This window comes from Cyclopterus lumpus, chromosome 8 (genome assembly GCF_009769545.1).
Source record: "Cyclopterus lumpus isolate fCycLum1 chromosome 8, fCycLum1.pri, whole genome shotgun sequence".
NCBI lineage: Eukaryota > Metazoa > Chordata > Actinopteri > Perciformes > Cyclopteridae > Cyclopterus > Cyclopterus lumpus.
The window spans coordinates 15,756,899-15,781,972 of record NC_046973.1 but is presented as its reverse complement, the minus strand read 5'-3'; the positions used below and the strand labels follow the sequence as shown (position 1 = coordinate 15,781,972).

The window sequence follows — 25,074 nt, the reverse complement described above, 5'->3', positions numbered from 1 at the left end:
TATCACCCCTCCTAAACCTAACCAACGGAGGACATGAGTACCAGCCAATCATAGGCAGAATAGGGCGGGTACTGCCTTGCCATAGTGGAAAAATATATATATCGTGACTGATGTCTGATGACATCATTCTGCACAATAATTACTCAGGTGCATCTGTTGAGTTTAGTTCATTAGGACCCCCATTAGCCGACGCCATGACGACTTCCTGGGGTCCGTTTGTGACGGGAAGTATGTGATTTTTTGAATAACTGGTTAACAATGGCATGGCACCACAAACACATTGGTTCGTCCCCACCCTTTTTTCTCTTGTTAGCATGTTAAAAGTGAACATACAGTTTGAAAATACAGACAAAAAAGGTTAAGTTCCAAAGAAATGAGTCCGATGTCGCATTTTAAAATGAGTCAGCTGGAAACCAAAGAAGCTGAATCATAATTTGGCAGCAATGTTTGACATGTCAGCCGTCAAAATCAACGCTTGCCAGCTAGAAAGACTAGTTTTGTCCACCTCTGTGTGAAATCAAAGACCCATTGTCTGAAAAAATATGAATTACGAGTGGTTTGCCATCTTTATCATTATGAACCTAAGAGCAATAACGGAAAGCCTGACAATGGAGCGGCAATTAGCAAACAGGCAATTGTCTGTGGCTTGTAGAAATGTCACGCAAAGAAAAATGACCTTTAAGAGAATTGACTAACTCCACATGAATTGAACAAAACTCCCAAAGCTCACAGGGCTCTGGGGAAACAAACCTACAGCACACAGATGTTTCTGGTTTCCCCCTAAGCCTCCAACCCTTCGTGGTTGAGCCAGTCGTGTGTCTTTCTGAGTTATGTTTGGGGCTTAAACACTCCTCTGTGGAGCCAACAGCTCCACTGTCACCGTGTCTTGCTCTAGAGGTCTTTGAGTTGGATCACTGCTACTTGTTTCCAGTCAACACACCCACTCACACTTATCAAAAGTGGCACAGTCACTGTCAGTAAAAGACTGAGTGATATGAGTACGCGGGAAGTTTGTGGTGCACGTATGTATGTGTGTGTGTGTGTGTGTGTGTGTATTTGTAAGTTCTTGTGGCGTCGGTGGTTCTGCTTGACAGTGTGTGCATCTTTAGTGTATCACTGTATATTGAACTGAATTCACATCCACATATTATCTTCACATAATTTCTCCTTAATGCAACAGCATTAAGGAGAAATTATGATTTCCTTCACTGTTAACGATTTCCTTCACTGTTAAAACTAGTCAGTAATTCAAGTTCACGGTAATTTTGCACGTCGCATAAAAAAACAACAACTTCCAAGCAAAAAGATAGAAAAGAGAGCCTTAAAATTGCAAAAGGGTCTCATGACATGCACAAATGACCTTCAGTCTGATGAGGCCATGACTGGATAACAAATCAATTTGAATGAAAAAACTTTTCACAATCATCTCATGTGATCACCGGGCTAGTCGCCCGACATGCATGTGCGTGTCCAAGGCTCACATCGGCGCTCAGGTGAGCGCAGGTTCACTATCAGGGGTCGAGGTGAGCGGCGCTCAGAAAGATAATTCCACTCCTTACGGCTTTTGAGCCTGTGGACAATAATCCTGTAAGCCTATGATAATGCTCTTGCTCTCATATCGTATTGAACATGTCCTGACCTTTGACCTCCCAGCTTGTCCTTATGCACCGGAGTCGTCAGGCTACGGAGCCCGGACTTCAGAAAGAAGGCACATTCATGCTGCTACTATAGAAGAGTGTTAGTAGCTAGTAGAGTGTGAGCGGCTCACCTCTCTGTGGAGCCAAAGCTTTGATCCATAAATCCACAGATGGCTTCAGTAAACTGTGAGCTGAAAACACAACAGCCACACTTGGCGGAAGATTTCAAAGGAAACTGTCCAGAGAAAATGTGCCTGTCTTTATCAAATAAAACAGACACACAACTTATAAGTTGTGCGGGACAGGGACTGGGTGGAGATGTTCTCTGTTCTCTTATTAAATGTTGATTACGTGCATATGTTACCAACAACAATAACTGCTGCATTACTTTAGTTTAAATGTGCATATTGTTCTCAGGGAGTGGAAAAATAAGAGGAACACCTTCTACGATGTGTTGTAACTAAGGTCTGACAAATGACTACAGGGTGAATTAAAAGCTCTCTATGAATGGTGTTTATTGCAGGTCTGTTAATTTGAGACCAAGTGGAGATGTGTGAGCTGACCAGCAGACACAATAACCTCATGTGTCGAATCAGAGACCTTTGTCGCTCAAGTAGCATCACTCTGTTTCCAGAAAACGGAGCCAACAGTGCTTCATAGTTCACTGTTATGGGAGATGGGAACACTGGCCATGAGGCCCTACAATACACATCTGTGATAATCGCTTCAGTGAGTATGAATCTGCACTTTTGGCTATTCGAGTGTATGTGCGTGTGTGTGCGTGTGTGTGTGTTCACGACAATGAAAGGCTTTTCAAATGAGTAACAACACGCACATCATTTTTTATCTGCCTGGGCATCAGCAGTGAGCACCAGCACTCGCACTATCAGCTGATTGGAGGAGGAACCGAACAGGAAGAGAGTGAAACTTTCTGTGACACCCAGGACTCTCTGAACCACCCTGTATTACACAAACAGCAATGGCATGCTGGGAACTAAAGCATGCCCACTCTTTCTCCGTCGCTGTCCTCTCTTTAGAAACTCACAACGGTGTCCCGTTACACATTTTAGCACTAACTTCACTGCAGACTTTATCAAAAAAAAGAAAAAGAAAATACACCTTACCTCTTGCCTTCAGCTCCGTGTTACCATGTAACGGCAGGAAATTCGAACGAGGAGCACCACAAACCTTAAACAGACAGACAGAGAGAGGGAGAGACGGAGTGTGTGAGAGCGAGAGAGAGAGAGAGAGAGAGAGAGAGAGAGAGAAAGCAAAAGGAGGAAGTGAGTCAACCTTGGGCACTTCTGAGGAAGCTATCTTTTTTCACAAGGACCAGAGCATTAACAAAAAGCACGAGAGGTTGAGAGAGAGAGCTGAAAGGATGAAAGGGAAAGTCTGCAGATTTCACTTTATTTATTACAACCACAAAATAACATAATTTATGAAAGTTCCCAATGCTGAAAAGGACACAGGCTCTCCTCGTGATGCTGAGCAGGGATCTCAGATATGCTCCAATTAAAAATCAAACAGCCACTGTTAAAATTGGATTGCATGAGCAGATATTCTACCAACCGTATCTAACTACTGTTATAACATTTTTTCTTTGTAATACTCTTGTTTATTGAAAGTTCTAGTTTATTTTCGTAACTCTAGCGGTTATATTAACATAGCTCTCACCAAATACGCTCATGAACATTGCAAAATTATTACCGGAGCCCCAAAAAAAAAACAAGAGGCTAGTTGACCATCACACAGGCAACAAGCTTCTTCTTTATTCGACAAAGTGTCTCTACTAACCCCTCACAGTACAGGAAAAACCTGAATGTGCACAACTACAGCAGCTGCACAGTTCTTTCTGTCGGAGGTCAACTAGGTCAAAGAGTTTGTCCACATCAGGGTGGTTCAGTTTGGTTTAGACATTTGTGTCGCCACGTTGTGAAATATTACCGATGAGTGGTGTCGTCCTGGCTGAACCCTGAAGACGGAGGACAGCAGGAGCCCACATGCTGCCTCGAGTCTCCAGACAAATATGCGAGTATCTGTATTTTTCTGTCTGGATCCATCTACCTTGGCTCGATCCTCCCTCGCTACTCTACCATCCAGCTTGTTTATTGGATTTAACCCTCTCGTTTCCTAATCAAATGCTCTTCCAGTGGAGAATGATGGGTAATTTAATGGCCCGACCTACGACCTCTTCAGCAGGTCTGCACGCTCTGCTCACACTGAGCCTCCTCGTTTTAATATCCTCCCTTTATCAGCGATCGATAAGTCATGTTTGTCGATGCCAGCAGTGGCACACACACGCACACACACACACACACACGCACACACACCCGCACACACTTTTACGTTGGCTCACCCTTCAACGATTATCGTTTTTTGCTCTCTTTTATCTTTATTCACATTATTTTCCAAAAGAGGGAGAAAGCGCATGGCTCCATCTCCGAAGCCGTTCTGTAACTCATGCAAGCTTTTTGCTGTCCATTTTTTATTTACTGCCAGCAGATTTTCTTCTCCTCTTCGCTCCATAAACTCATGCTTTAATGGCAGAAAAGTTTCAAGAACAATGTTTTGAACAGAATACCAAAGTACACAATAATATGCGGTAATATGAATATTACTATTGGCATCGTATTACAATTGTGTGTGTGTGTGTGTGTGTGTGTGTGTGTGTGTGTGTGTCATTCCCTGTCCCTCAGGTTGTGGCAGGTTGAGGTTATTATATTTTACATATTGGGCACTGAGATAATACCTGTTATCCTTCCACTAAGAAGTATTATTAATTGTGAGAGGTCATAAAGCTCTTTGAAATTTGAAACAACAGAGTTTAACTTTTGTATTTTATTAACTGATTTACACTGGAAGAGGATTTCTCTCTCAGCCTCACTGGTCAAACAGCGTAAACATATATTGGGTTTTCTTTTGGGAGCCATGATTGTCTTTGTTGGTCCTGCTCTCTCGGACACCAGCCAAAACGCACAACATCAAGTTAAAAGGAAAATCGGTCTTCTCCCTCGGTCCCTTCACACAACATTGGCCGGGAGGCCCGGGAGGCCGGGAGGCATGGAACGACTACAACGGTTTTCTTTTTCACCCAAATCGTGGCATATTTATGAGTCGAGAAGGGCTGGATGAGAAATTAGGAGGATAGGTTCCAGCGAGCATTACGCAACTGCTAAAAACAAACAAATCAAAACCTTTCCTACCCCGGCTGGAATGGGCTCTCCATAAAGCAAGAGAGCACTGCTTCATTTTGACGAGCTGAGTCTGTCTTAGGATGCGCAACCACAATAAGAAACTCAGCTTCCAACTCGCTGATGTTGTTGTTCCTGACAACCTCACAAATTCAGTCAGAGAGAATTGATTGAAATTACAGTTTTAATTGTTTTTATTCATTGAATTGTTTTAATACGTAGGGTTGTGCGATAATTCAATATGACAATTTACCGTCCTTTTAATGGAATAGTAGTGTGATGAAATCACACAATTCCATCACCTAAATTGATAATAACAAGCACATACTAACTCCAAATTAGCTCCAGCCCTACAGTCAGTTATCCTGCAGAGAGATAGTTGTTTGCAGACACACACTTCTTTAGTACATGCTGTGAATGGAATAGAAAACAGAAATACGTTGTTTTCTTCCTTTATTAAGCTTTTCCATGAGTCAATCAATGGAAAATAAAGAAAAGTCCCTCTTGCTCAACGTTGAGGAGATGTCAACAAAAAGAAATGTGTTTTTTCAGCCAAGCTCTCGCCGGTTTGTTCTGCCAAAGACTATTTGGTACACCATAAGCTTCAAAACAGGGAGAGGTGAAGAGAGACCAAACAATCTAAGTAGCAGACATCCTCCTCCTCCTGATATGTCCCTCATCTGCATTACATTACAACTTTAGCCATGCAGGCAGCAGCAAGTGGGCCTGAATTATCATCATCATCATCATCGTCGTTTCATTCAATTAGCTCGCAACAATCCCAGTGCATCATTTGCCTCGTGTGATGAGATGTTGTCTGTGTGTGTTTCTTTTATTCCCCAGGGTCTCAGAACATGTCTGCATGTTCGTTTAGCCGACGTGAACAAAGCGAAATTAAAACACAAACTCGTGTCACCCACTCTTTCCTCTGAGGAAGAACTGCCATTCATCAGCGTAAGCGCTTCCTGTTAGGAAACTGAAGTGCCACCCACCATTCAAAGCAACCTCAGCGCTCTCCTTTACGCCAGAGCCCCGTGAGCACAGGAGCGCACGCACACGCACACGCACACGCGCACACACACACACACACACACACACACACACACACAATGCCTACGAGGCCGCAGCTCGTCCCGTGGGGTGGTGTTAAGGACCACTCTTTGCATGTCTTCTGAATTCACACACTTTATGGACTATTTGCCAACATAGGCTTTTGGGCCGATGGATTTTTATATATTTGAAGACTCTGAAATACAGATTAAAAGAAAAAAAAGCAGGATCAAACCAAACTCACTCACTCTCTCTTTCTCTTCCTATTAATGAAGGAATGCTTTGATGACTTTTAAAAACCTACATGAAATAGACAATCCATTACATGCCCTTTGCTGTCTAATTACCAAATTATTACTCCACGGAATTTGAAAGCACAGGCCGTCATGGATGGATTTATGAAAAACTCCAATAAAGATTCGAATCAGCTGCCTCACATGTTTACGTAGCGGTTCTGGGTTTGACATGACATGAACACATTTACACACAACAGTAGTTTGTGAAGCTGGCTCTCTGATCTCGAGTGAGGGAGCCATCTGGAGGAATCGGAGGCTTTTACCCAACGTGGATCTCCAGTCTGTGCAAGCTGTAATTCATACTGTACCGACATGAAGTGAAGCCAGTGGGTACTTGGAAGACACAGTATAAAAACACCCACATGACCTAAAGGGTGAAGGGCACAGTGGGGTTATTTGGCGTAGTATCTATTATTCTGTTGTTACATAAGTTGTTATTATAGTTTTTATTTGGGACACTACAACTTATTGGACCTGGCGGGAGTCTATTCTACATAGTCTGGGCCACTTGCTGTTGACAGTCAAGAGACTCAATGATAGTGTGTGTGGCGTTTCACAATTTATCTACCTCTCTGTCAAATATCAAATACCAAGAAAACAACAATCGGAGGAAAAGAAATAGTCCAGGGTGGCATGATTTACTATGACCTCATAATCCAGTTTACTCTGGTTTCATCAGCAAAAGTTCACCAACCTCCAGAGTTTACTGTCCTCGTCCGCATCGCCATTTCACCCAAATCGGCCTCCCTCCCCTCCCCTCCACACACACACACACACACACACACACACACACACACACACACACACACACACACACACACACACACACACACACACACACACACACACACACACACACACACACACACACACACACACACACACACACACACACACACACACACACACACACACACACACACACACACACACACACACACACACACACACACACACACACACACATCCATGAATTGCCCAATACATAAAGAAGGCAAACTGTTTGTTGATGGATGGCTGTTGTTTCTGTTTTACTAAAGGCAGGTTGGCTGGCGACATGATCCTATGCGAAGGATAATCTTGCATTCACTTTGGTGTCCATTGTATCTACTCACTTGTGAAATAAGTTGATATGTGGAGGGATCTAGTCTTCATGTGTCAGTAACCTGTATGTTAATCATAGCTTTAGGTGTCCTTTGAAAAATTGTCGGTACAAATGCAACAATTCATACATGATGAAACATAAAACTGTAAATTACATGCCATACACGGTAAACATGTTTTTAAACAGGACAAAGAGCAGATAAACTGCATCATGTGGTTGGTCCCAAAAAAAAAATGAAAATCAATATCAAGATAAAGTCTGTATTAGTGACTTTGTTATGTTTCCGATGCTTGTTTGTTCATCTGGAAGCCGGTGTTCTGATCTCACCCCCGGCGGAGTCGTTGCTCTCGTATGACCGATGTATTTCGTAAAGTAGTTTGAGGAGAAAGGAAAAGATTGAACTGAACACACACACATTTGACCCTCCGAGGGGAGTTGGGACAGCAGCGAGGCAAAACATTGCTGATAATCACAGAACTCTATTTGTCAAGTAAATGTGTCCTTAAATAAACAAGCGGCTCCCTCATCTGCTCTCGGCCTCCTTTCCTCCCTCCCTCCCTGCTCCTCTCTTCCCTTCCCTCCATCTCTTCCACAGCCCAGCCTCTCCATGACAGAAGCTGTGCAATATAAAATCGATCTCAAATCGTCTCCCTCTGTCGCTCTAACACTCACTCACTCGCCACACATTACGCTGCTTCTATACCATGTGGATTGCACTTAAACCACTTGGCCATTTTCTCACACACACACACGCACACACACACACTTTGGGCTCATTTAGTCATGTAAACGTAGCATTGAACTATCCCTAAATCGAATGAAATCGAATCTGGAAATCCGTGGCAATAAACCAGCCCTGGTTCACACTTGATTAAAAATGTTGAATCGATTTTTTTCGCCAACAGTAGTAACAAAAAAAAAAAAAGACTTGTATAACGGCTGCTATTCAGAACAAAACAACAAGGTGGCCTGTGTGAAGGGAGATCCTGATCCTGATCGAGAGTTTGACCTGCACCTCCTCCGTATGTGTGGACATGGAAACCATGCAGGTGCGGACGAGAGGGACAAGGGAAAAATGCGTCAAACGTATATAAAACTGTCGACAACCATCGACTGCGGGTCAAACAAGTGTGACTGGATTCCCATTGAACTCAAAAAACCAAAACAACAATCAAAGAATGATAGAAGAAGAAGACATGGGAAACTTGTTGTGACAGAGGAGCACATGACCAGGAGCACAAAGGACAGACGACTATAAAAAGGTCTTTGTGCACTGCAACCTGCCCTGAGGTCCTGTTGCTGTGCTCCCACCCACATCACATCACGCTGTCAACATGAGGAAGCTCGCTCATTAGCGCAGTAAAGTGCTGTGTGCGTGCGTGCGTGTGTCTGTGTGTGTGTATGTGTGTGTGTGTTGTGACGTATGGTATGTGTATTTTCTCACATTTGAATGTGAAGAAACTTTAATCAATGATGGCTCACAAGACTAAACTTGATGGGTAAATCAAATTGCGCGGTGGACATCTTTGCCCCGTGGGATTTTCCCATCAGCCACTGCGTCAGCGCTCTTTGTAGTTTGTCCACGCAACAGGCTGAGCGAGGAATGTGGCCGTCATTGTGACATCTTTACATTAGCATGACGCGCTAATTGTTGAGCTGTCAGCGGCATGATGGTCAGGACAGGACCAGTAGACTATGACAACCACTACAATCAGAAGCAGTCAGAGGTGATGCAGTGGATGCTGAAGGATTTCTGATTGGAGGATCCAAGCAAGTGTTTTATAGTCCCTTTATTTAAAAAAGAAATGGCTATGTAAGAAGTCAAAGAAATCTCTAGTTTAAAATGTTTTGCACACACACACACACACACACACACACACACACACACACAAAAACACAGTGTGGATAAACGAACATAAAAGGATCTTTTAAGGCAACAGAACATCTGCCTGCAGCAACAGTATCATTTGTTAAGGCGTATTGTCTTATTGTTAATTAAGTCTGAATATCAAACCGAGAGATGTGTTCAAAAAATTCATGGACCATGGCAGAAGAAGGGCAGAAGTGTGACGGGGTCAATCTGATGCAGCACAAAATAATGCTCCTTGCATTGCGTCCTGCTGCTGCAGTGTTTAGTGTACGGGCCGTTGTCACTCCCTTTACCTTTAAATATCACTACTGTCATCTTTCATTGCTGCCAACAAATGTTAGCTACATGTAAAATACTAATATTGGGAGCAGCCCAATTCATCAGCAACTGAAATAAACACAAATTCTAAATAGCATTGATTGCGTGAGACACATCTCATCAACAATTGACAGAATCTTCTTTTCTTTTCAATGTAAAAAAAATAATATATAGCACTGATTGCCTGATGCGTCCGACAAACGTCAGTCAGTTTTGACGAAACAGAAGGAAGAAGCCCTTCTGTTCTCCAGAGCTGAGATTCAGCCTTTTGTATTGTGCTCTCAGACACGAGTCGTTCAGCGCGACAGGCCAACTGTAATTGTGTAGCGAGGAAAGACGAACCTACACATGCCCCCCGGTAGTCCATTATCCACAGCGCTGCAGCGGAGGATGCTCTGGCTGCGATGACGAGCCCCCACGGATAAAAGGAAAAGATAGAGACTGTTGAAAGGCTTTATACGGCCGCTTTCACACAGGTGATCAATGGCCTGTGGGTGTGTGGGTGTGTGTGTGTGTGTGCGTGTGTGTGTGTGTGGGGGGGGGGGTTTCAACACACTCGCCAACCACTGAGTACTTCCTGTAAAAAAGGTGCTCTGTGCAAGATCTAGCCAGAATATTTCACTTAAAGATTTAACTAACTCAAGACATCTGTGTATCGTGTTGCTGGGAAAATTGTAATACCACAAGAGACGACTGTAGCGTCCAGCCCAAAGGACGAAGAAGTAGAGCTGCACTGAGCCATGCTTTGAAGATCATTTTACATTGTGGCCAAACAGTGGAATTAAACAATTTCTTTGTTGTGAACCTCGCACAACAAAAACCCGCTGTGTGTAGTACGTTTAAAAGGGGGAATGGATTATTTGCTGGTTGGGATTCTGATGCACGGATGCATGCAACATCCAACATCCCTCCGTCCACAATCTTTATTGGGAGATGCACACAGGAATGGCTACAACTTGATTGACATGTTTACATCCAAAATGTCCTCACTACACCATTTTATCCAATGAGACATTGGTGTGAAATTGTCATCATTAGCGTATGAATTCTTTAGCATAGGCCAGAAATGTGTTTTGTGAGGTCAGTGACCTATGACCATTAATCTTTGAGTCCTAAGTGGATGTTCCGTTCCCTCCAGGCATTCCTAAGATACTTGTATATGGATGCACAATCTGAAAACAACAACAACAACAACAACATGTTGCCGGCACAGAGGCATAGTTTAAAAAACATAACATTGTGATGACTCTCTGAAATATTCAATTATATTTTAATAAATTTGATTAAATTCTTGATTTCTGAAAATCGTGTCTGTGTGGTTGTGTACTCCCCACGGTATGAAAGCCTCTGCTCAAGAGTAACATGACCATGGGCAACAATAATTACAGTTTACGGTAAACACACACACACACACAAATACATCTTTCCAAAGCTAGCAGCCTGTTCCTGAGAGAAAATTAAGTTATTACTCACATGCTCACAGTAGTCCCCTCTGGGGACGTGAGACTTATACATTATCATGGTGTGATTGCTAAAAACCCAAAGAGAGAAACACGGAACTCAGAGGGAAGGTGAAGTCCTGCTTCAATAGATTTTCTTTTATGCAACAATAAATGGAAACGATGAGACACAAAGGAGACTATGCATGTGCATCTGCATGTCACTGCATGTGAGATACACAATGGCCGTTTCTCAATAATCTCAATATGCATTATTGTCTGTACTGTACGGCGGGGGAGAAAACTCACAACAGAAAGTTGACAATTATAAATACTGTCGTTTTCAGGCGAGAAGTTAGTTGTTTAAGCATCAAATCTGTGGTCTGTTTGTCAAGAGGAAACCGTATAACTCGGGGAAACCCACCTAACACGGGGGGATTATATCTGTGTATATATATATATATATATATATATATATATATATATATATGTTTTTATTTTTTACACAATATATACATACAATGATGAGTATGACTGGGAAAGAGTTGTACCATATGTGTACATATACAGTATATATATATATATATAAGTCTGTACTTAGCGTAATCGGTATTGATGAACAGCCAATGTCAGGACTAAATTAATCCTTTTAGTGGTAACTTTTCAAATGTGCATTGGCCAAGAAGTGACTGAGGAGCCAATACCAAATGCATTATGGTGAATATAATAGAACTGTGTTGTGTTTTTATTATTCCTGGATTGCCTTTTTGGAGTGTGCATGTGGAGCAACACTGGTTTGACACCGCCTTCTACTTTCAGAGGAATGTTCTTCCCACTGACAAACTCTCACTTCATGGCCCATTAACCTTCTAAACTCTGGCTGTTAGAGGAGAGCCAAGCGGCCATTGCTAAAGGGATGCAGTTCTTCGATTGATGAAGATATTTCATCAATTATTAGTGTGTCTTGTGCAGCAATGTATGTTCTTCTGTATATTTGTTTGTGTTGTTACCTAGTTAGGTACGGCACAGTTAGCACAAAAGGTGCATTTATGAACTTTAGCACCAGACGGCATAGATAGAATATGTCAGCTCCAGAAGGGGCTGGGGAATGAAGACAAGTTGGACTGTAGTGAAGAGATACAGGTCTAACGACACAATACATACATACATATATATGTGTGTGTGTATATATATATATGTGTGTGTGTGTGTGTGTGTGTGTGTGTGTGTGTGTGTATATATACATATATATATATATATATATATATATATATATATATACACACACACACACATATATATATATATATATACACACACATATATAGATATATATATATATATACACACACATATATAGATATATATACACACATATGTATATATATATATATATATATATATATATATATATATATATATATATACCTAGGAGTCTTTCGTTGGAGTCTTCGGTGGTGGCTGAGGGTGGCTGAGTATAAACATTTCCCTGTGATAATGTGTTTTCTTTCCATACCTGTGTGCACATCTACTCGTAGATATTATAGACGGCGGACTTGGACACACAGGCATCAAAATCCCTCCTCTCTTATTTATCCCACCCGCTCCACACAGACCCAGCGCCTCGTCACAGGGGGCCTCTGGAACTGCCAGTCAGCTAACCGCAAGGCGGACTTCATCTCTGGCTTCGCTATCAAGCAATCGCTGGACTTCCTGGCTCTCACTGAGACTTGGATGACACCAGACAACACATCAACCCCTGCTGCTCTCTCCTCGGCCTTCTCCTTCAGCCACACACCCAGACCCTCTGGTCGGGGTGGTGGCACAGGTCTACTCATCTCACCCAAATGGAGTTTTGCTCTCTACCCGCTTCCATCTACCCCACTGTCTTTTGAATTGCATGCAGTGACGGTTACTCATCCGGTTCAACTAACCATTGTTGTTCTCTACCGTCCACCTGGCTCCTTGGGAGACTTCTTGGAAGAACTAGACGTCCTCCTATCAAACTTCCCAGAAAACGGCCCCCCGCTCATCCTTCTGGGTGACTTTAACATCCAGAGAAGTCATCAGACCTGCTACTCTTACTGTCTTCCTTTGCTCTCTCGCTCAGTCCTTCCCCTCCTACTCACAAAGCTGGCAACCACCTTGACTATATATATATTTCACCAGAAACTGCTCTACATCTGACCTCACTGTAACTCCACTTCATGTCTCTGACCACTTCTTCATCTCTTACTCTCTCCCACTCTTTGGAACTGACAACCCTCCCACAACGGACTCAGCACCTGTCCGTCGCAACATCCGTACCCTCTCACCCTCCTCTCTGGCCTCCTCTGTTCTGTCAGCCCTCCCGTCAACTGATTCCTTATCACTCATGCAGCCTAACTTTGCCACTGTAACTCTCCTCTCTGCGCTGTCTTCCTCTCTTGATTCTCTCTGTCCTCTTATGACTCGAAAGGTCCGCAAGTCCTCTCCGGCCCCGTGGCTGTCCGAACCAGTGCGCGCCGAGAGAGCCACTATGCGAGCATCAGAAAGGAAATGGCGAAAATCCAAACACGCCAGTGACCTGCTCGCCTATCAATCTCTTCTCTCCTCCTTCTCTGCGTCTATCTCTGCAGCCAAAAGTCTGTTCTACCAATCCAGAATCGAATCCTCTTTGTCTAACCCCAAAAAGCTCTTCTCAATTTTTTCCAACCTCCTTGACCCCCCTGGTCCCCCCCCTCCCTCCACCCTTCTACCAAGCCACTTTGTTGACTACTTTACAAAAAAGATAGACGACATATGCTCCTCATTCACTAATCCATCTTCTATAACTACACCTCCAGTAACTTCATCTTCTTCCCCCTCGTTTTCCTCTTTTATCCCAATCAAGTTCTTACCTTGGTAACCTCTGCCCGCCCAACCACCTGCCCCCTTGACCCCATCCCATCTCACATTCTCCAGTCTATTGCTCCTGACCTTCTTCCCTTTACCACCCATCTTATTAACACCTCCCTCTCAACCGGCTGTTTCCCTAACTCTCTGAAGGAGGCAAGAGTCAACCCTCTCCTGAAGAAACCCACTCTCGGCCCATCTAAAGTCAATAACTACTGACCTGTCTCTCTCCTCCCCTTCCTTTCCAAAACTCTAGAGCAAGCTATCTCTAACCAAGTCTCCTCCTATCTCAACAACCTTCTTTACCCCCACCAGTCTGGATTCAAGGCATGCAACTCAACAGAGACTGCCCTCCTTGCTGTCTCTGAGCAGCTTCACACTGCTAGAGCAGCCTCTCTCTCCTCTGTCCTTATCCTTCTAGACCTTTCCGCTGCCTTTGACACAGTGAACCACCAGATCCTTATTTGCTCCCTCCAGGACCTGGGTATCTCAGGCACCGCACTCTCACTCTTCTCATCCTACCTCACCGACCGCACTTACCGGGTAACCTGGAGAGGATCTGTGTCTGAGCCTTGTCCTCTGACTACTGGGGTCCCTCAGCCTGTTTGGTAGAGTGGCCAGACGGAAGCCACTCCTCAGTAAAAAGCACATGACAGCTCGCCTGGAGTTTGCAAAAAGGCACCTGAAGGACTCTCAGACCATGAGAAACAAAATTCTCTGGTCTGATGAAACAATGATTGAACTCTTTGGCCAAGCGTCATGTCTGGAGGAAACCAGGCACTGCTCATCACCTGGCCAATACCATCCCTACAGTGAAGCATGGTGGTGGCAGCATCATGCTGTGGGGATGTTTTTCAGCAGGAGGAACTGGGAGACTAGTCAGGGTTGAGGGAAAGATGAATGCAGCAATGTACAGAGACATCCTCGATGAAAACATGCTCCAGAGTGCTCTGGACCTCAGACTGGGGCGACGGTTCATCTTCCAACAGGACAACGACCCGAAGCACACAGCCAAGATAACAAAGGAGTGGCTTCGGGACAACTCTGTGAATGTCCTTGAGTAGCCCAGCCAGAGCCCTGACTTGAACCCGATTGAACATCTCTGGAGAGATCTGAAAATGGCTGTGCACTGACGCTGCTCATCCAACCTGATGGAACTTGAGAGGTTCTGCAAAGAAGAATGGGAGAAACTGCCCAGAAATAGGTGTGCCAAGCTTGTGGAATCATACCCAAGAAGACTTGAGGCTGTAATTGCTGCCAAAGGTGCTTCAACAAAGTATTGAGCAAAGGCTGTGAATACTTATGTACATGTTATGTTTTCGTTCTTTATTTTTAATAAATTTGCAAAAAACAGTTTTCACTTTGTCATTATGGGTTGTTGTGTGTAGAATGTTGAGGAAAATAATGAATTTAATCAATTTTGGAATAAGGCTGTAACATAACAAAATGTGGAAAAAGTGAAGCGCTGTGAATACTTTCCGGATGCACTGTACATATATATACATACACACACATATATATACATATACACACACACACACATCCTGCAGTGCCTGTGCGTTTGCTCCTCCGTGCACCTCGCCTGCTTCGCCCACGACAAATACCAGTCTGTGAGAAGTGGGATCAGTCGGGGATCCGCATGGCCGCCTGGGATCAGACTCGCCTGAGTGCAGCAGGTGAAGCATTTCTGTCTCTTTATGCAACTTAATTCAGAAGTGCGCTCGCCAAGCCTTTTTTTTTTGGTAACACGGCCGCCTTGCTTCACCAGTGATGACATGTTGCAATGGTGGCCTTTTGCAACCTTGTGAGGGCGGCAGACTATTTAAAGGAGCTGGCTGGGTTCAGACAAGGCTGCAATATCTTTTCACTCTATTGTGATCATCAGTTTAAGATCCCCAGAGGCAGAGCAAGTACAGAGAAACTATCCCTATCCATTTAAGATAACTATAAATGTAACTTTTTACACTTGCATTCACCAGTTCTCCTGTGATTGAAACTATATGAATAGCTACATTTAATAGAAAGCATCGCAAGTATTCCTCAGTGAGTTGCACTTAAATGCTGAACATAGCAAGATGCACACACACCATGTGGTGTCACTCGGTGCTTCATAGAGGGATTCAGTGGCTCCGACAGATCTTTATTGGTGTTCTCTCTCCTCCCCGTCAGCGTGACCTCATTGTGCTCAGCTGGCCTGCTTGCCCCAGACACCCCCGCCCTAAACCCCTTCCACTGCAGCCAGAGCTCGAGCAGCCAATGATCTGCTTTGTTTGCCCGGCTCACACTCTCCAACCATCTGGACAAAAAAAAAAAAAAAAACGCCTGAGAGCAAGTCAAGGTATTTGAGGTGAGAGAGGCAGCAGCAGCCTGAATGTGGAAAGGAAACTGTGCTTCGGCTTTGAAGTTCTTTCACGTGCGAGACTGGATCTGTTGCTGGTTCAAGTGCATCACAGTCTTCACGGACGGTTTGGTGCAAAGCAGACCGCTTGTGCTGTGGCCAAAAAATAAACTGCCACGAGACACGACAATATTCATCCGTCAGAATGGAAGCCGGCTGCTTTGAACGCACGAAACTGCAACACTTCGATCCACCTTCCTGTCTAGTATGTAATGTATGAACCTTGTTACCAGGGCTGTCCTACTCTCAGTCAACTGACCCTCACGAATCGATACGTTACAAATCAACTGAAGAAACCTAAGAAGAACAAATCGTCCGATTAGTCAACCGATCTACTGAGAGGGGGCTGCCCTATTTGTAACCTGCATGGTGTTGCATTCTGTGTACAGTACATTATAAATAGATATCTATTAAGGTACTGAAATAAACGCAGACCACTTACTGTGTTTGCTTGTGTGCATAAAGCAACAGATGCGAATATGCAAACTGGTGACACAAGCTAACAGCTGAGCTCCGTCGCGTTGTCGCCTCGCTCCTCTGCAGGCGAGACCATCCACCGCAGTGATTTATGTGCGCGGCATGCATCCCCAAATGCATTTATGTTATGTTTTGCCCAAGGAACTACAAATAGTTTGCAGATAAATTATTGCCTGACCATCAGGGATGATTTCCTGTCTTCCAGACACCCACCGTAGTCAACTGATATTATATCAATGTGCAGAGTTTTAAAGCCTGCTTGAGATAAGTAGATCTTCTCGTAGATTTTTACCATGAAAAAAAAAGGGCGTCCTTGAATGCACCACAAAAAGAGGTTTTGAACAGTACTTGCTCATAAGGATGTTTTAACACCCGTTTAAATTCACAGATTACCAACAGTATCTCCAACATGTTGATTTTTGATTTCTGTCATTGGCATGAATGAAGAACGAATCACGTAGCAGCCAAGAGTATACAGTACACAGGATTCTCTCCATCAGGGGTTCGACTTTCCGCTTCCTGTGTTTCCCCCCATTTGGAGCTAAAGACAAAAAAAGCTGCAGGAAATTATCCGTCATTATCTTCAAAATGTCACAGACGGTCGACAGTCGGTTCTCACACCTCACAGACACTGTAAGAGCAGTATAACACATACTATATTATACTGTAGTGTCATGCGTTACAGTATTTAAAGCAGTTCCTTCTTTCTTATCTGCAACACTAAAAAGAACCTACTGAGCTTCACTTTTTACTTCTGGATGTTTAATTTTTTTATTTCTGCATTTTTCTGCATGTATGGAGGATTTACCGTAAACGTCTCGGTGTGTATTTATTCGTCTGCACGTATGAGTGCATCCGCGGTGTCGACTATGGAGAGCCAGTGGGTGACATTATATAATCTGAGCCCCAGGGGGAGTGTCAAATGTGGACCTGGCCTGCAGCTCAAGTCCATGGCAGCAGGAATGCCAGCTAGAGCCAGAAAACCCGCGAAGAGACCCGGACAGCAGAGACCGGTAGTCTCCATGCAGCAGTCCTGCTGTAATGACACACCGACGCAGGACCAGTCCACCTATAAGAACAGACTTTGGTTCTAAGCCCGAACTGCAACCCCTTTGAGCTGTCACCGTGCTTCAGAGGTGCATGCCGGATGGTCGGACAGCCTCGGAAACCTTTGCAATACCGGAATTGAAATCGCGACCACAGAATGGCATTTTTGTCAAACGATTAATCAATTATCAAAACCGACCGATGAACCTTCACCTGAATCAACGGTCACGTCACTCCTTTGGCTGTCGTCCTTTACCATTTAAATACGGGAAACAAGAAACAACAAGAGAAACCAGAGAAACAAGCTGTTCTGCCAAACCTATCATTTAACTTTAGCTTAAAAGTTTGTCTTTGAAGAAATCCACGTCCCAACATTCCCCACACGTCACTGCTTTAAATTCATGTCTTACAATTGTCAGCTCACAGCCATAAATAAAAGAAATTTAAGAACCGTGTTGTTGACAAACATCTTTTGATAGAGAACAAACGAGCAACAGGGAAGCTCCTCTATCTGAATAGCACACAACAGGAGGCTTTAGGCGGACTGGTAAGAAAGAAAAACGCTTTCCAAAATAATCACCTGAAAAGAAGCTTAACCTACATACGGCATGAATTGGAAACACAGAACATGTCACGGATCCAGTTGAATAAGATCTCTGGCCCATGTTGAGGGCCTCGGGGAGTCATCGCCACAACGTCTCGTCCCCGCTCTCCACTTAACTGAACGCACACGTTGGGAGCTTGAATCTGCCCACACAGACCTTCGTGGTTTTAAAACCCAACTGTTGTCATTTCAACATGCAGGACTGGATGTTTCTGCACTCTGCTTTCAGTCTCTAAGGCATGTGAAACCCATGGTTAAACAACCTACTTGTTGGCTGATATAATGCCCAATATTACTTGAACGAACGGATATATGTTTAGCTTAATATTAGTTGAATATACATATATATATATATATATATATATATATATATATATATATATATATATATATGTATGAAAGAATCTGTTGATTTTACAATAAATGTTGTTTAAATGAGTATAGGTAGAGTTTGGTTGATCTTTGAAGAGTGGTTCTGTACATTATGCATATTGAGCACTGTAGACAATACTATATGTGTGTGTGTGTGTGTGTATATATATATATATATATATATACACACACACACACACACACACACACACACAGCATGCATTGTCTACAGTGCTCAATATGCATAATGTACAGAACCACTCTTCAAAGATCAACCAAACTCTACTCATTTAAACAACCACATTTATTGGAAAAATTACAACAGATTCTTTCATTTAGTATTGAATCTAAAATAATAAAGCTAGAAAAAGAATGGTTGAAGAACAATTTTCAGCGAAAGGGTGTTTTCGACTTTTTAAAGTATAGTTTTGGATTAATTCTCAACCAATTCGAATCGGTTAAGTAGATTAGACCATTTATTTTGGCTTACCTACATCTTTTGTAAATAGTAAAACACAAAGTCACTTCTGGATTACATGACAGTACAAGGTGTCATTCTTCTTGAAAACAGCCCCCATCAGACCTCCCTGCACTCAGTCAGTTTGCCCCCTTCCTCTCAGACCTTGTTGTCATCCCAAACAGTGTGTTAAAGGCCATCTGACAAGTGAATAAACATTGGGGCCCTCCAAGTCTAGCTGGGGAAGCCCAGACAGGACTCTGGCGACAGTCAATGACTTGTGATGGGGCCCCAGATGCAGGTGTTTACATATTTCTGCTGTAGGGCACATGAGGAGGCCCAACCTTAAACCCCCCCGGACTTACAGAATGCAGAGAGTGGATTTTCAAGATACTGTTTTCATTGGAAACCGGCGGATTGCTCCCTCCAGGTGGGGGCAAACTGCCTACCCCAAGTGAAGGAGTTCAAGTATCTCGGGGTCTTGTTCACGAGTGAGGGTAAGGTGGAGCAAGAGATCGACAGGCGGATTGGTGCGGCTGCAGCAGTAAAACAGGCGCTGTACCGGTCCGTCTTGGTGAAGAGGGAGCTGAGCCGGAAGGCAAAGCTCTCCATTTACTGGTCGGTCTACGTTCCAACCCTCACCTATGGTCACGAACTCTGGGTCGTGACCGAAAGAACGAGATCTCGGATACAAGCGGCCGAAATGAGCTTCCTCCGTAGGGTGGCCGGGCTCAGCCTTAGAGATAGGGTAAGGAGCTCGGACATCAGGGGGGAGCTTGGAGTCGAGTCGCTGCTCCTTCGTGTCGAAAGGAGTCAGCTGAGGTGGTTCGGGCATCTAGTCAGGATGCCTCCTGGACGCCTCCCATTAGAGGTTTTCCGGGCACGTCCAACTGGTAGGAGGCCCCGGGGAAGACCGAGGACACGCTGGAGGGATTATATCTCCCGGCTGGCCTTGGAACGCCTCGGGATCCCCCAGAATGAGCTGGAAAGTGTTGCGGGTGAGAGGGAAGCCTGGGTCGGCCTGCTGAACCTGCTGCCACCGCGACCCGACCCCGGATAAGCGGGTGATAATGGATGGATGGATGGATGTTTCATTGTAAAAAACCTCAGAGGGAATGAAACTCTGAGGTAAAACTCAGAACATTTTATTTTACCATTACTGGATTGAAAGTAGGTAGGAACATTCAGGGATGAGACCATTTACTGCATACATGTTCTTTACTTGAACATTTTAGATTGTTATTGGCAAAGTATGCAGTTTTTTTGTTTTAATCTCAAAAGCTATAGGAACAAGGACAACAAAGCTGAACAATAAAAAGGTAAAGACAGGACTGTTCCCAAAGAATTTCCCATTTAAATATATTTAAAAAGCACAAAATAACAATAAACAAGTCAAGTGTTCCGTTAGTTGTAAACAATACACATAAATAACTACTGCATGGATGTACATGGACTGGATGATTATGTGCACGTGCACGTTTACGTGTCTATACATGGGAACGTTTGTAAAAAAACAGTCCAAAACAAGACGCTCCTCAAGGGATCGGATCAACAGCGTTGTGTCGACATCTTGCTATCACAGATGCTCAACGTGTTGCTGCCCAAATGGGGAGGCTGAATAAACTCGGACTGAAATAGCTGAATTCTCCGTGTATTTCCACTGACACGTTGCTTATCACGAGGTCAACAGACCGCCTGATCATCATCTCCAATACTTCATCTCAGAAGGCCCTTTCTGTCGTTTCTTGCTCCGCTCCGACATGACTCACTACCAGATGTTCAACTGCAAACCTCTGGCCGGCGTGGCCTGAGCCTCCCTGCTGCGAGAGGAGTTGGGAGGAGACGGCCTGCGCGCCGCATGAGCTCGCGTCCGTGCGGCGGATTGAGGCGGACAAATCAATGCTTTTCATCAGCTGGATTTAAAGGGTGTGCTTCTAAATCAGTTTACCGGAGCCAATAACTTGACATTTACATGCGATTACATAGGTTAGCCTCGCTTCAACTGAATTAACTTGAGTAACTCTATTCAAAGTTACACTTAATTCATTTGTGTTTGAGTGCTCTAATTATATTAAACATTATCTCATGTTCTTGCCCATTTCCAATCTTTGGGACCTCTAGGTTCATCATGCCGTAAGAATCAAGGAGAAAGGGTGCATGCATATAGTGTATGGGGACAGATCAGTCTCAATAATTACAATTTATATAAATGTAAAAGAAAAATCACAAATACATTTCGATTTTGCAAATCCGGCCACGGCAGGGGAGTCTCATGAATCCCACATGCACACACATGTGGAGCTATCCACAAACAAATGCAGTGCGATCGACAAATAAATACTTCCACATCCACAAATAAACAGAATAATTTTTCTTTTACATTTATATAAATCGTAATTTATTTATGTGTGCATTGGAAGGTATTTGTGAATCGTTCTGCATGCATTTGTGAGTCTAATTTATTTGTAAATCCTTCTGTGTGCATTTGTAAATCGAACATATCTGTGAATTGTTCTGTGCACATTTGTGAATCTTTGTGTTTGCATTTGTAAGTTTCTCTGTGTGCATTTGCAATTATTGAAACTGATCTGACCCCATAATAGTGTGTGTGTGTGTGTGTGTGTGTGTGTGTGTGTGTGTGTGTGTGTGTGTGTGTGTGTGTGTGTGTGTGAGTGTGTGTGTGTGTGTGTGTGTGGTCAGGCATATGTGGGTTATGTGTGTTGCTTTAACATCTTGAAACTGGTCTAACAGCGACAACGACAGGCAGTTATATTGTTAAGAAAAGAAATCAAATGAAAACGTCATAAAAAGGATTTTATTGGACATTTTTGTATTATCTTTGCCAGAAGGCTCATGTGATCCGCCGCATGCAAGCCCCCATTCATTATTCTGCCGCTGCAAACTCCAGAATATTTGGGTTGTCCAGTTGTGGCTTCATGCTCCAGGGCCTCTCGTGGTTGTGGTGACTCACACTTTCTCAAAAAAGCCTTTTATTGCTTGCTTCATACTACCATTGACTGCCTGCTGACTCCTCGCTCACTACACTGAACCGGTAACACAGCTAAGGGCATCGCCATCATTCCGTCCGACCCCGACAACTTCCAGCCGATAAACCCGCATTTGCCGCCGCCTGTTTGTGAGTTTGAATGAAGTGTGTTTCACGACACCTTATTGCCAACTGTGGATTGTATTCGTTTGTTTTAATATTTTTTAATTCAATCGCACAATACTAATAGTTTTAGTTTTGTTACCCACTTTGGCGAGGAGCTGTTTTTAACCATTCTCCCCTTTCACTGTTCTTCTTCCTCCTTCCTTCTTCCGCGCTCCTGTAAACACCAATACAGGCAGCTTTTGAGAGCTCTGCCCTTTGATCTTCCCGGCTTGTCATGTGTCAGAGGTCAGATAACTGCATTTTCTCACACCAGTCACCAGAGCTTTGGCCCCCCCTCCCCCGCGCTGTTGCTCCCCTTACAGTGTCTCCCCTCCCTTCATGGCAAGCTCAGGGCTTTCGTTAAAGGTCAACTCCACCATTCCCCCCCCCCCCCACAGAGGTCTGTGGCTCACAGTGACAACAGCACCAGCACCACCAGTTCAAGCCCCAAACAGGGTCCAAAAGGAAGCATATCTGGACAATTTCAAGAATGTATTGTTTTATTATCTTTCAGTAGGGAAATTCAAGTTCAATTTAAAATAGATATCGTCATGTATTTTGTTCATCTGACTCGAGACCGAGTCTTGATCCTCAGGGCTCACAGAGCTTGCTTTGATCTTTGATCTTGATCTTTGACGCTAATGATCTGGAAGCACGGTGTCGAGCAAGCCAATGGCTGACCTGCGAGTTCTATTGACCAACGAGAGAGCAGAAGGAGGGCGCCCTCACATTTGCAAACCATCGCAGGCCCTGCTTGCAGCTTGACACGCCGATGTATCAGGACCGCGCTTGTTTGACAAGAGCAGCATATGCAATGCCACGTAAGCTCTGAAGGGAACCATGCAACAATAACAAACCGGAGATGTATGCAGGGTCCACACCCCCTCAGCAGTTCAGATCGTTACTCAATCTCCTCCCCCGCCACCAACAGTCACGGTTGAAGGCCACAGAGTATCTCCCATTCTCCCTCCACATCCCCGGGATTCAAAACGCCGGTGTTGACATCACGACCACCACCGGACGACCCAATGTCGAGACCAGGTTTGGGCGAAGGGTTTGGGTTTGGGATCGCCGGACTCCAAAATGCTCACTGCCCCCACTGTGGTTGTCCCTGAATTGCCCGGGCAAGCTCCTCTTAGTGCAGACATGTTTCAACACACCCGTCTTGGTGGTCGTCAGTCAGTCCTGCAGCTTTAAGGGCAGCGTATCAGGTGAAAATGTCAGATGCTAATCCCGTAGCCTAGCTCGCAGTGCATCACTTATTATAACATATCTCAACATAGCCATGGTGTCCATTCAATAGCCACGCTCAAGATCACACATTACCTTTGTTTTCTTCTTTTTTGCGACCCAGTGGCACGCACACAGTGTCCACACCAACTAATAATCCAAAATGTCACACTTTTGCTGTGTGGCGTTGCTCGTGCTGGGTGGGGCGGAGTGGCGGGGACGGACGGAAAAACAAGACGTAGCTCTCATCTTTGCCATATTAAAAACAAAGGCACCAGCCGTATAGTGCTGTATGCATGGTAGCGTCTGGGTGATTATGGTAGTGGCACAGGGATAATCTGGATAAGCTGAGCATGCACACTGAAGTGACACAGAGTGACACAGCCACCCCCCCCCCACCACCCTCATTCCCCTGCTTTCCCTGCATGAGATGATTCCCTAATTCACGGCGCATTCATATGAAACCTATGCTTTGCTACGGCAATTTAAATACGGGTAACCCTCCTAAACTGGCCGGCCTCCTCGATGCATCCTTTCCGAATGCTCGTATTGTCACCAAAGCTCAGCCTGAAAGAGTTGTGCACACTTAATGGGAAATCGGCGAATGCAGACAACATAATATAATAAAAGGACCGATTGGAAAGGAGGGAATTCAATCATCCGCAGCCAAGAAGTGGGCATTGAAATAACGACTTGTATATTGAGTGGAACTGAAACCTTGCATTTCAAAAGAAGCCTTTTTTCCGTCTTTTCCGTGAGTTAATAGAGGACAATACAAACACTCCAGTGCTCTATTTATAATCCATATGGTATATACACACAGGTGCCTTATGGCTTCGCTGGGTGCAAAGCAAAGAGCAGGGATAGCAGCGAGAATGGAAAATGTGTCTAATGAGGTTTGATGAGCCACGGTGAGGATAAGCATGCGACAACATGCAAACCCAGAAACCAGTGTGAAACCATTAGTGCAGTAAGAAACGCATCATAAGCACACCAAGCTTCATACTGTATATCCAAATAAGCAAAGATGTTAGACATAAAGGCCGAGAAACACACAAAGCAGTCACTTATCATGTCAATGTATGGAGGTCCTCAGTTATCCCAAATGAATACATGGCAATCAGATATTTGGTCAATAACACGAGTGAGTGGACACAACCAAGTTTACCTCATTTTAATCTCTATTTTTGACTACGAAATGAGAGGTTGTTATTGTTTTCAAAACTCATTTCAAAAGCCCAAATTTAACCAGCCAGATCTGGCCACACAATGCATGGAGTCATGGAGACGACACAAGGCCCTACATCTTTATGAATAGTTACACGTTGACTCTATCGGAGACGACTCTTTGACCTTTTTGTTGTTGCAGAGACTGAAAGTAGACCCTTAAACACATTTGCACTCAGACACATGTGTAGTGCAAAAAAAAAAGAAGAAAAAAAGGGAGGTCAATTTTTATCTTCGGCAAATTAACATCTGGCATCAGCATGGCTGCAATCCATCTACAATACACTCCATGGGGAACGTATGATTAACGGATACTTATTCAATTTTA

At 44.0% G+C, this 25,074-nt stretch overlaps 1 protein-coding gene across 3 annotated transcripts in view; it reads right to left on the bottom strand.

Annotated features, from left to right (window-relative positions):
• The window catches only part of stat5a (signal transducer and activator of transcription 5a), a 48,597-nt gene that overhangs the window by 15,189 nt on the left and 8,334 nt on the right, over window positions 1–25,074 (bottom strand). For 2 of the 3 annotated variants that reach the window (XM_034538707.1, XM_034538706.1), the window contains exon 2: window positions 2,762–2,825. The exons of the other annotated variant lie outside the window; for it this stretch is intronic. The gene's annotated coding sequence lies outside the window, so the exon portion shown is untranslated. The remainder of the gene's footprint in view (window positions 1–2,761; window positions 2,826–25,074) is intronic. 3 annotated transcript variants of the gene reach the window in all.